This window comes from Cupressus sempervirens, chromosome 5 (assembly GCF_028749045.1).
Source record: "Cupressus sempervirens isolate cs-2001-9-10 chromosome 5, ASM2874904v1, whole genome shotgun sequence".
NCBI lineage: Eukaryota > Viridiplantae > Streptophyta > Pinopsida > Cupressales > Cupressaceae > Cupressus > Cupressus sempervirens.
In genome coordinates, this window is record NC_143122.1 from 618,436,075 (window position 1) to 618,449,267 (window position 13,193).

At 34.0% G+C, this 13,193-nt stretch overlaps 1 pseudogene; it reads left to right on the plus strand.

The window, feature by feature from the left end:
• Nucleotides 1-8,406: 8,406 nt before the first annotated feature.
• Nucleotides 8,407-12,924, plus strand: LOC149557408 (uncharacterized; annotated as a pseudogene).
• The last annotated feature ends 269 nt before the right edge of the window (nucleotides 12,925-13,193 follow it).

The window sequence follows — 13,193 nt, forward strand, 5'->3', positions numbered from 1 at the left end:
TGGTGCATGTATGATGTTGTACACCTAGGGTATGGTGGAAAATCCAAACCACTATTTCCCCATCCTTAAAACCTAAAAAATCTTAAAGTGCATTGAAAAATATTTGATTCCACCAAGGAGCATCAAATTCCCATGGTGGAAAGTGCCAAAACAGTCAGGCCCTGGGTGAAACCCTTGATTTTAAGTTCGAAATCTAGGCATTGCTAGCAAAATCTAAATACCTTGCAAACTATAAATGATCAGAACATGAAACCAAATGTAAATTAAAGCTAAATCACTCCTCTAACTCTTGGGGTCATTGGCACATGTCCAAATTTTTATACCTATCCATACAAAGTCTTGAAACATTCAAATTTGTAGGAAAATAGGTTATTTTTATTAATTATTTGTCAAAATGTACATTCATATCCTATCACCCACCTATAAGGGCTATATAGGATGCTTCCAATAGTTAAAAGGTTGGTGTGAACCAACTAGCCATTTGGGAGGAAGTTTTTGAAAGTTTAAACAACTTTTTGAAAAGTTGCTTAACAACTTTTTTTTTTTTGAGCAACTTTGACATATTTTGCAATTTAGCATATTTGTCAAGAAAATTTTGTCCTAGACCTAATTTTAAGATCCTTAATGGATTTAAACATGAAAATGATGAAAAAAAATATCAAAAAACCTATGCTTAAGGTATAAGATAAAAAATGACCAATAGTTAGCCAAGGGCTTATAAGATGCCAATCTTGGGACTATAGTCTTACAATGAGATCCATTGTGAAATCTATTATTCCTTAGCATGACTAGGGCTATAATGACCTTAGTGTAAAATAATTGATTGCTTGTTTATGGTGGAGTGAGTGCTCCTACACCATACTTCCTTGGATGTTTAAAACTCAAGTCCCTACTTGAGAGTAGATGTTCCACCAATGTACCATGCTATCATATTTGATCTTCATTTAGCCATGTGGCATCAATATTTGGGAGGCCCTTCCATTTGATTAAGTACTACATGTACTTCCTTGATTTGGTTTGCTTGAATATCTTGGAGTCTAGAATGGGTTCAATCTCCACCAGTTTTTTGTGTGGGAGGTTTGTGACATAGTCCTCATCTTCTTGCTCATTGTTTGAACTTGCTATAACCTTGTATGGTGTAAGGTTTGTAATGTTGAAAGTTGGAGAGATTTGTAAAGTTGGAGGAAGGGATATCTCATAAGCATTTTCACCTATTTTTTTCAATATGATGCAAGGTCCTACCTGTTTCATTTGCAACTTGGAATACCTACCTTTGGGTAGTCTTTCCTTCCTCAGAAATGCCCAAACTTTGTCTCCAACTTTGAAGTGTACCTCTTTCCTCTTCTTATGAGTATTTTCTTTGTACTTCATGGCCAATTTTTGCAAATTATCTTTCACTTGTTGCTGCACTTTGGTGATTAGTTCTTCTAACTCTTGGCCTTGAGCACTAATTCTGAAATTAGTTGGAAGTTCCCTTAGATCCAATGGTCCCTTGGGATGCAAACCATACACTACTTGGAAAGGGGTTATACTAGTTGATCTGTTGATGGAATCATTGAAAGAAAACTCTGCTTGGTGTAGTATGGTATCCCAACTTTGTGAATATTTCTTGGTTAGGCATCTTAAAAGATTTCCTAGGGACCTATTTACCACTTTGGTCTACCCATCTGTTTGAGGGTGATAGGCTGAACTATAGGTGAGATTTATGCCTAACTTCTTGAAAAGTGTCCTCCAAAAGTGGCCTTGAAACTTAACATCTCTATCTAAGATAATTTTTTTAGGTAAGCCATGAATTCTTACTACTTCTTTGAAGAAGAGATGGGCTATATGAGATGCATCATAGGTACTCTGCATGGCACAAAATGAGCCATTTTGCTAAACCTGTCCACTATGACAAACAGACTGTCAAATCCTTGCTTTATTTTGGGTAGCCCCATGACAAAATCCATTGAAATAGATTCCCAAGGTCTTGAAGGAATTGGTAGAGGTTGGTAAAGTCCTTGATTTTTTTTCATCCCCTTTTCTTGTTGGAAAATAGTACAAGACTCAATGAACTTCCTAACATCATTATTTAACTTGGGCCGAAAATAATTCCTCTTTACCATCTGTCCTATTTTGTCAATGCAAAAATGACCACTTAGGCTGCGACAATACTTTTCTTTGATTATGTTTTCTCTCATTGAGCACTTTGGTATGCATAGTTGTGCTCCTTTGAATAGTAACCCATTTTGAATTAGATATTTAGAGAAATCAATATGATATCTACCTTCCATTTTTGTGAAAATCTAATATATTTCTAAAAGATTAGTCATTCAGGTATAGGTGCTTAAGAGACTCAATCCCCACACTTTGTAGTTGTACTTGTTCAACTAGACCAATCCTCCTACTAAGAGCATCAACAACTTTGTTTGCTACACCCTTTTTATGTTGAATGGTGAAGGTATAGGCTTGCAATTGCTCTACCCATTTGAGATTCCTAACTAAAAGTTTCTCTTGTGAATTCAGGAAGCTTAGTGCATGGTTGTCAGTATAGACTACAAACTCCTTTGGAATCAAGTAGTGTCTCCATTTCTTGAGGGCTTGGACCATGGCATAAAGCTCTAGGTCGTATGTGGAATACTTCCTCTTGGCTTCATTCAATGTCTCTGAAAAGAAAGCAACTGGCTTGCCTTCTTGGCTTAGGTCTTCTCCTATGGCTAAATTACCTGCATCTATCTCTATAGTGAAGACCTTGTTGAAATCAGGGAGGGCCAAGATAGGATATTGAGAGACTCTATTCTTTAGGCACTGGAATGCATCATTTTCTTCCTTTTTCCATCCAAATTTAGTCTTCTTTCCACCTTTTATTGTTTGCAACATAGGTGCATAGACATGACTGAAATTTTTGATGAACTTTCAATAAAATGTTGCAAGTCCATGGAAGCTTCTTACATCACTTGGATTCTTTGGTGGAGGCTAGTTAATGATTGCATTTTCCTTCTCATGATCCATCTTGAGGGTACCTTATGAAATGACAAAGCCTAGGAATACAAGTTCCTTTTTCATAAACATGCACTTTCCCAAGTTGATCACCAACTTGTGCTAATGGAGTCTTCTTAGTACCTATTCTATATGATCAAGATGTTCCTCCTTGCTATGACTAAATATTAGTATGTCATCAAGGTAAATAACAAAAAAAATTCCAATAAAATCTATGAATATCTCATTCATAAGCCTCATAAAAGTACTAAGGGCATTGCTCAAACCAAAAGGCATTACTAACCATTCAAACAAACCTTTAGTAGTCTTGAATGTTGTTTTCCTTCATCTTTAGGCTTGATCCTAATTTGGTGGTAGCCTGACTTTAAATCTATCTTGGTAAAGTAGAATGCACAGAAACCTATACCTTATTGTGATCTTGATTAGAGCCCTACTATCCATACATAATATCCATTTGTCATCCTTTTTAAGGACCAATACTGTGGGTACTACACAAGGACTAAGACTCTTTTGAATGAGTCCTCTTTTCAAAAATTGAGTGACCTCTTTTGCAATCTCTGCATGATGCAATGGTGTCATCTTACATGAGGCCTTATTAGGTAGGGATGAACCTAGTATGAGGTCTATTTGATGGCTTATGTCCCTGATGAGAGGGAGGAAAGCGGGTAGGTCACTAGCAATGACATCTTTGTACTTTTGCAACAGTTTTAGGACATCATTTGGTAAGGGCTCCTTTTTATCAATTTTGGTGTTATCCTTGGGCTTTGGGATTGAGAAAATGGTTCATTATCCGATTCATTCAGAGTTTTTAACATCTCCTTTTCCCCTGTGATAATTATAGTGGGTTCTTTTTCTTCCTTTCTATCTAGTAAGGGCTTCATGGTATAGGTTTTCCCATATTTGGTAATGGATTAGGTGTTTTTCCTACAATGGTGGGTGGCATCAACATCAAATTTCCAAAGCCTACCTAGAAGGATATGGGTTTCATCCATCTCAACAAAATCACAATGAACCTTATCTTTGAAATTAGAAATAGAAAATTCTACCCAAGCTTGTTCTGTGAGCAGAGTTTGTTGGCATTTTGTTAACCATGAGACATGATATGGTCAAGGATGTGGCTTCTTAGGAAAATTTAATTTCTAAACCATTTCACAAGACACAAGATTTTTAGTTGAATCTGAATCAATAAGGAGATTGCATACCTTTCCATGGCATTTAATATTTGTTTTGAAGAGATTATTCCTTTGTGGTGGTTCTTGGTTTTGTGGCACTTGAAGGAAGACTTGCCTCATCATTAGGCATGCTCCTTCTTCTAGTTCCGATTCTCTAGTAGCATTATTGTCTTCTAGCTTATCCTCTTGGACAAGTTGTGCTCTCCTTTCACCTTGGTTATTGTTCCTCTTCTCAGGGCATCTTCCTACATGATGACCAAGGTGATTGCAATAGTAACATTCAATGGTCCATTGTCTCTTCCTAAGTTTGTCCTTCCTATATTGAAGGGTCTTCTTCTTGTAGTTTCCTCTTGCATTGGAGTCACTATTCTCCTTATCTCCTTGATGATTATTCTTGTTGCTACTACTACTTTGTCTCTTTTTCCTTTAAAACTCTTCCTACTATCATTGCCCTTTCCCTTACCAAATTCCTACTTTCTCTTACACTTTTTCTCTACCTTGAGTGCCATTTGGTAGCACCTATTGACTAAGGTAGGGCAGTGTAGACACAATTCTTCTTGAATGGGTATTTTTAGGCCATTCATGTACCTTGCTAGCTTCTCTTCTTCATCTTCAACCATATTGGTCTTCATACATAGTTTCAAGAACTCCTCGATGTATGAGGCCACATCCATGTCCTTTTGTTTTAGACTTTTCTTCCTCCTATGGAGTTGTACCCCATAGTCCTTAGGTACATATGTCTCCTTAACCAATGTTATCATTCTATTCCAAGAATTGATCATGCTCTTTCCATTCTTCACCGTCTCTATTTGGATGAAGTTCCACCAAGTTAAGGCTGCTCCCTTCAACTTGGATCTTGCAATCTTTACCCTTTTCTTTTCAGGGATGTCTTGACATTCAAAGAATGTGGTTAATGCCTTTATCCAATCCAAGGCCAAATCAAAATTCATCTTGCCATTGAAAATTGATAAATCCATCTTCTCCTCCATGGTCCTCCTTCCCATAGATTTCAAAGAATTTATGAAAGGTCTTTGGTCTATAGGGATGTTTTTAGAAACATCATTCTGCTCTTCTTCACTCCCTTCTTCTTTTTCAGACTCTTCTTTGTCCTTTTCATCAAGCTTTTTCTCAAGCTCTTAAAGCCTCTTGGTTAAGGCCTTGTTTGTAGCAATTTTTTCTCTCACCATTCTTTCCAATTCAATGTTTGTGACCCTTTTAGGGATCTCTTCATTCTTAGGAGTAAACATGGCTTTGATACCACTTTGATGTAGCAATGCACAGTGGAAGCCTTCAACTGGCAGGCAACTAGGTGAGTTGAGACTCCTTCAATACCACAAAGAGAAGCTCTAGGTTAAGATAATTATCACAAGTATCCAAAATGGACTCACAATAGGTTATCACAACCCCAAAATGGTGAGGAACCTAATCCCTAGGTTTGCCAAGGTCGAAGACATCGATAAACAAGGATTCTTCAAAAGGCCTATTAAGGGAACATACCCCCAAACTTCAAAAAAAGGAATGAAAAGACTATGTATGGAACTAAAAACACTCCTCAGACCTATTTAGGTCTAATGATAAAAAAATCAATGATTCATTTGGTTACAAACAACCCAAACTATGTAGTTGTAGCACAAGCCCATTAATTGGCTTGTTGCCCTCTCTAAAAGGAAGATTGAACATAACAAAGAATTTTTCCACATAAGGGCAAAGTTTTATTAGAGATTCCAATACCCTTAGTAAACATACAACACTTTCCCAAATATCAAAATTTGGGGTAAAGTGACAGTCATGTTATTGCAACATTCAGGCTAGGCTGCTAGGCCTAATTAGGGTTGTTGTTACACTATAAGTGCCTTTATTTTATGCCAATGAACAAGGTGATTATTGGGGCATGTTGAGGCAAGTAGAATAAGTCTAATTACAAAATTTTAGACCTTGGAATTCTCCCAATCACAGGTTATGTTGACTGTTGTAAAACTGTTGTATGGTGCATGTGTGGTGTCATACACCTAGGGTACAGTGGCAAATCCAAACCAGTATTTCTCCATCCTTAAAACCTACAAAATCTTAAAGTAAATTGATTAAGCTTATATTACAGCAAGGGGCAACAAATTCCAATGGTGGAAAGTGCTAAAACAATCAAGCCCTAGGTGAAACCCTTGTTTTAAGCTTGAAATCTAGGCACTGCTAGTGAAATATGAATAACTTGTAAACTATAAATGATCAGAACATGAAATCAAATGTAAATGAAAGATAACTCACTCCTCTAACTCTTGGGGTCATTCTCACACATCCCAATTTCCATACTAGTCTATAAAAAGTCTTGAAACATGCAAGTTTGTAGGAAAAATAGGTTATTTTTATTGATTCTTTGCCAAAAAGTACATTCATATCCCATCACCTGCCTATAAGGGCTATATAGGATAATATAAATGGTTAAAAGGTTGGTTTGAACCAACTAGACATTTGGGAGGAGGTTTTTGAAAGTTTAAACAACTTTTTGAAAAGTTGCTTAACAAATTTTTTTTGAGCAACTTTGACATATTTTGCAATTTAGCATATTTGACAAGAAAATTTTGTCCTAGACCCAATTTTAAGATCCTTAATGGATGTAAACATGAAAAACATGAGAAAAAACATGAAAATAGCCATGCTTAGGGTTTGGGATAAAAAATGACCAATAGTTAGCCAAGGGCTTATAAAATGCCAATCCTGGGACTATGGTCTTACAATGAGATCCATTGTGAAATCTATTATTCCTAAGAATGACTAGGGCTATAATGACCTCAGCGTAAACTCATTGATTGCTTGTTGATGGTGGAGTGGGTGCTCCTACACTACTCACAACCCTGGATCATTATGACTCACAACACATCTACAGGGAAGGCAGTGCAGTGGTAGGCACCTTGGCTTGTTTGAGGTTTGATTTGGAGAACATAAAAAGATGGAAGAGTGCTAAATTTTTTCCTAACTCTGTAAATTGTTTAATTAATAGGGAAAAGACTCCTCTAAATTAGGTTAGATGACCTTACAATTTTGGAGAAGGGGCCATTTCGGCAGAATTGCTATCATTATGATAGTTAAGATCATCTTGAGTTTGACAAGACATTTCATAAGATTTGATTATGTGGATCAATTCATGAATGGGCACAGGGAAGGGGATGCAATTAATAATACTAGCTTCAAAATTTGCACCAACATTTTTTGGCTTTATGGGAAGATTACAGAAAGAAATCACATTATGACTAAGGCTAGATCTTTAAGGTATTTCATGTGGGTTTATTACACTCCTTGTAATGACACTTTAAAATGGTTAGTACATTCTAGAATTCACAGTCTCATGAAGCATAAGAAATATGGTTCTTTTATCATTGGTTACTATATTTCTAGCTCTACCTTTACGATTTTATGGGTGCAATTAAGAATTACTAAGACTAACAAGGGGGATATTGCTGAGGAAGGTATTCACATGGGTGGGGATCTAAATAGGTTAGAGCCCACTCAATTTAAGGACTTCTCCAAAAGACATGCCACTTGGATTCTACTAAAGGAGGGAGGGTTCCTACCCTACATGCAGGCTATGGTGGGCTGCAATGAGAACTATTCACAATAATTTGTTGCTAGTTGGAAGGATAGGAATGTGACCATTAATGACATTATGTTTCAAGTGAATGAGGAGTCTATTGCCATGGCGACAAGATTAGACATTATTGGGTGGAAATGGCAGAAAGTTACAAAGGTGTTAGATGAGGCAAGTATAACTAGTATTTTTAGAGACAATGAGGCCCCAGATCATTAGCATGGTGGTTTTAGGAGGGACAAACTACCAAAACCTTGGGATGATGTTTGTCTAATGATCATGAAATACCTAACATTGGAAGGAAGCCATGATGTGTATTACTTTTATCACTTCCCGCTTCTTAACCATTTTCATAACAGGGAGCTTGTTTGTATTCCTTTCTTTTTAATGCACGAGCTTGAAGAGATTATGATGAATGTTAGAGAAGGGGCCAACTTCACTATCCTTCACCAAGGGCTCATGTTTCACCTTTTCTACTTTCACTTAGCACTTTGCCCACCTTGTGTGATTGCATTTGACAATATCCTCCACTTTGGGGCTCCCTTGCACTTGGAATTTGTGGGTGGTAGTTTTGTCCCCACCTCTTAGCCTTCCCCTAGCCAAACCCCTTTTAAGGGTAGGAAGAACAAGTTGGCCCTGATACAAACTACTAATAAGAGAATTAAAATAGAAAAAATGGTGGAGGTGGAAATTAGGGATTTAGACAAGGAAGTTGGTGGGGGTAGAAGAAGGTTAGGAAGAATTGCTAAGACCCATGGAAGATTTAAGCAACTGGCTTTTCGCTCTCAGGATGATGAAGAGGATGACACTAACTTTAAGGAGAGTGACAAGAACTTGGGGGACGACTAGGAGAAGGGGAAAGATGAAATGAAGAAAGAGGTGGAAAAATGGGATGATACCATAGATGGAGCTTGGGATTTTGAGGCAGACAATCCCATCAAGGACCCCTCCCTTGACCCCACCCATGTCTCTTCTAGCATCATCCAGCCTCCAACTAACAAATAGGAGAACTCCAAAACCATGATTGACTCCCATGACACCGTATCCTCCCTAGCCAAAAATGATTGTTTGGTTAACCTAAAGGCCTCCATTGATAATATGTTGGTGCAAGATAGTAGCAGAACTCTAGTAAACAACAAGGTGTTAAAGTTGGGAGTGGAGGAGAAAGGGGAGGTTACTCCGAATGATCTCTAGGAGCTTAAAGATAGGTGCAATGCGATGGAGGAGGGCTTCTCCCTATTCTCAAAGTCCACCCTTAAGGTGGATCACATGACTGATGCTGCTCTGCAACTACTAGCAGATGTGTCAGAGGAGGACAACCTAGGGAAAGATGACTTGAAGCTTCTCTATGGTTTCCTTGTTGAAGACTAGGCCAAGGTGCTCCTGGCTAGAAAATGAAAGAAAAAAGATGTCGCATAGTGGCCTTTTGTTTTCTATTGTGTTTGGTAATCTACTAGTTTTTGCTCTCCATCCTTTGTTGATGGTTTTGTTTTTTTGGTTAAACTTTGTTCTAGGCTGTAGGTGGTACGATGAGATGGTCACCTATATGATTTTTAAACTATTAGACTCCATTGGTCCTAAGGGTTGGATCCCTAGTACTTTTAATTACCATTATTTTGCTACTTTTATTTTTGATGTAAATTGTTAAGGGTGTTATGTGTGGTTGTCTACTGGTTGTTGGTTGGCTTTTTGTTGGTTGTGCCACCACTGTTGTAATGGGCCAACCCCCTAGTTTTAGCTACTTTTATGTCAAAAACAATTGTAATAATTTGGAGTAAGTTATGTACAAGTTATCCACATAGTTTCATGTTTGCTCTCACGTCTCAATGCCAACCAACTGCACACATGCCAATGCAAAAAGAGTAAACATATAGTTCCTTGAAAGTCTTTGAATGAACAAATTTTGCAATTATTTATATCCAAACTGTTCGAATAAAGATTATTGTGTATTAATTTTATTAAAGTTCCTTCTGATCTTTTCTATTATTAAAAAATTAAGAGTCTTACATTTAATGTAGTCTAGCAATATTTTATTAGGCATCTATTAAAATTGATAGGCTGTTGTCATCTATTAAAATTGATAGGTTGTTGTTGATTGACTTTATTTGTGATACAATTATCCTTATAATACAAAATGTACTATTGACCAAAATTGTAAAATTAAAAAAAAAAACAATATATTTCAACAAGATTTTCATCATTTTCTCCATGATATGTATATTTGATAGTAAAAAATAACAAAAAATTAACCAAAAATCATTATATTTTTACAATTTTGAAAAAACAAATTAATATTTTTTTGTTTAGGATATATTTTATCTGAAAGTTAGCTAACACCCTTTATTTCTATTAATGTTGTGACCCACTCTCAATTCTAACTCCAATGAAATTAAACTCTTTCATATAAAACCTATATTAAATAAATTTATTAAAAATTCATATATAACCCATCCAACTATTTTATTTTTATTGAAAACTGAATATTTAAATATTTCCAAGAACAAAATTCAATATATCCAATGGAGTGGGTCGAAGATTTGTGAAGCATGTGTTCAAGAGCATCTTTGACTTTGGAGATTAATTTTATGGAATGCATTTTTATAGAATGTTTGAAGGAAAGAGTAATCCGAAAATGAGGGTGCATGATCATATAATGTGTTTCAAGAATTAAAGAATGCAAACGCATTATGAGATGAGAAGCATGCGCTCGGCCATAATATATGTGTTGAATGGTAAAACCACTATGAGTATTGGGTAAGATATTTCAATGCTTAATGAATGACAACATATATAATTTAATGGTTGAAATCCGTGTCACTTCATGATTGGAAGCGTATTCTCATTTTCTACACCATTTTCTTCTTGAATTTCTTGTATCTATATACACTATTGATTTTAATTAGACAAATAATGTATACTATTTTGTATTGAATTAATTTTATCTTATTAGTCTAGTTTGACTAAAAGAGATGACTTACGAGGGATTTGTTTCATTGGAGCAATTAGATCTTCAAGATATTGTCACTTTTATTTAAAAATAAGACTTTTAAAAAGCAATGTGGATTTTCACAATCACCATGCAATTCTTTCAATTAGGTCTCAACTTTCATAGTTGTATTGGTTGTTTTTTTTACTTTTAAGTTGTATATAAGACATACAAATTATTTTTTTAAACAATTGTCAACATGATACTTTAATTTATTATTATACCATCAAATTTTCTTATAATCAATATTGAGAATATTTTTAAAACATGATAGAAACATATTTTTATCAATTTAAAATATCAGTATGCAATATATAAATTTAAAAGTTTTCTTAATTTGACACATGTTACTATTTTATAATTATTTTCAACAATTTGATATTATTTTAAAAATATTTGAATAAAGAAACTTGTAGAAAAATTTTGAGATTTTTGCAAATATTGAACTAATTTGTACTGATATTGCATAGAAAACATATTTAATTTTTGAAAGTATTAAATTATTCACAGATTTAAAAAAAATTGAAAATTACTATTTATGATTAAAACCAAAAGAAAAGGCATTAAAATAACCAAACTATCATAACTAACAGTTGCATGCTTTTGTGCTTGCAACGATAAGACAATAGGTGTTCGATAATAACATTATTTTTAAAAGTATAATCTTATGCGAAAAAATTAGATTATTAACAATTTTTTTAAAGAGGTGTAAATGTTTTTGACCTAGAGCTATGAACTAGTGAGGCCACAAATGGGGGACCTCATCCCCATTAGATTTGAACCTTGATGGCAAGGATAACAATGCAACAACTTAACCATCACAACATATCACTATTGGCAATAAATTTTAATTTAAATAACATAATATTTACTTTTATATATATATATCTCTATAATAATAGATATACTAAAATATTTATTTAGTAATTATAGTATATATTTATTTATAGATATATAATATATTTATTTATAGTAAATATTTATATAGTAATTATAGATATTTATCAATAATAGAGGCTATATATACTAAAATATTTTAAATAGATTAATAAATATTATTTATTTAAATTCAATTTATCAAATATGAAAAAAATCATTTAAAAAATCATAAAAATTCTATTATGAAAAATTAATAAGAGAAATAAAAAAATACTAATATGAAAAAATAATGTATTCAGTAAATATTTCTAGTGACTAAATAAATTATAGAAACTAAAAAATAACATTTAAAAAAAAATATATATATAAAAAATAAATCTAAATAATTAAAAAACTAAAACCTAAATCAATTTAAAAAATTAAAAGTTAAATAATAGAGATCAATGAGCTAATGTGGAGATCACAAGTAATTATTTTTTAAATAAATAGGAAAAAAGAAGTTAAATGTGGAGATTTAAAATTTAATCTTTTGTGAACAAATTAGATTATTAATAAGTTTTAATTTAATAACATGATATTTACTAAAATCTTTTAAATAGATTAATAAATATTATTTATTTAAATTCAATTTATCAAATAAAAAATAATAATCATTTTTAAAAACACCACAAACAAATCTATTATGAAAGAAAAAAAGGTTTAATCAAAGAAAAAAAGAAAAGAGGAGCAAGTGGCGACTTTACTAAGTTATGTGGCCTTTCACCTGAGCTTCAAGCACTCCTTGGGGTATCAGAATTGCCTTGAACACAGGTTGTCAAACAACTTTAGGTTTACATTAAGGAAAACATTTTGCAAGATCCACAAAGTAAGCGAAAAATAATATGTGATGACAAATTACATACAGTATTCAAAAAGTCTTCTATTGACATGTCTGAGATGAGAAAAGTACTCTTAGATCATATTTTCCAACTTGATAAAGAAAATGAAGGTTTAGGGGACCTGGAACCAAAGGCAAAATGGTAGAAACCTAAAAAATGGATGTTGGAAAAGGGAAAGGAGTAGATGCAAAAGCAAAAACATCAAGCTTGTGTTCACCTCTTCCGCTCTCAGATGCTCTTGTAACATTTATTGGAACTCATGAAAGTGAATTTTCAAGAGCAGAGGTGGTCAAGCGAATATGGGGATATATAAAGGATAATAATCTACAGGACCCTTCAGATAAGAGGAGAATTATTTGTGAGGAGAAACTACACAAACTATTTGGATGTGATACATTTAATGTTTTTGGAGTCACCAAGATTTTGTCAACTCATTTCTTGAAGTCATAGCCTCTATTGCAACTCTATATAGAGACTGCTACTCTGTGTTTCATGTTGACAAATTTTGATCAGATTTCAAGCTCATTGCCAGTTATAGTTACTCACACTGTGGATTGAGGGAGATTGTTGGCATGGAATAGAAGTATTTTGCTGCTATTTAACATAGAATATGTGGACTGATTATTATGTGCTAAGTGGCATATGACAAGTTTTGTTAACCACATGGAGCTGAGTATTTCAAATTTTTGGCACATGTCTAATCCTACATGTATTGCAGT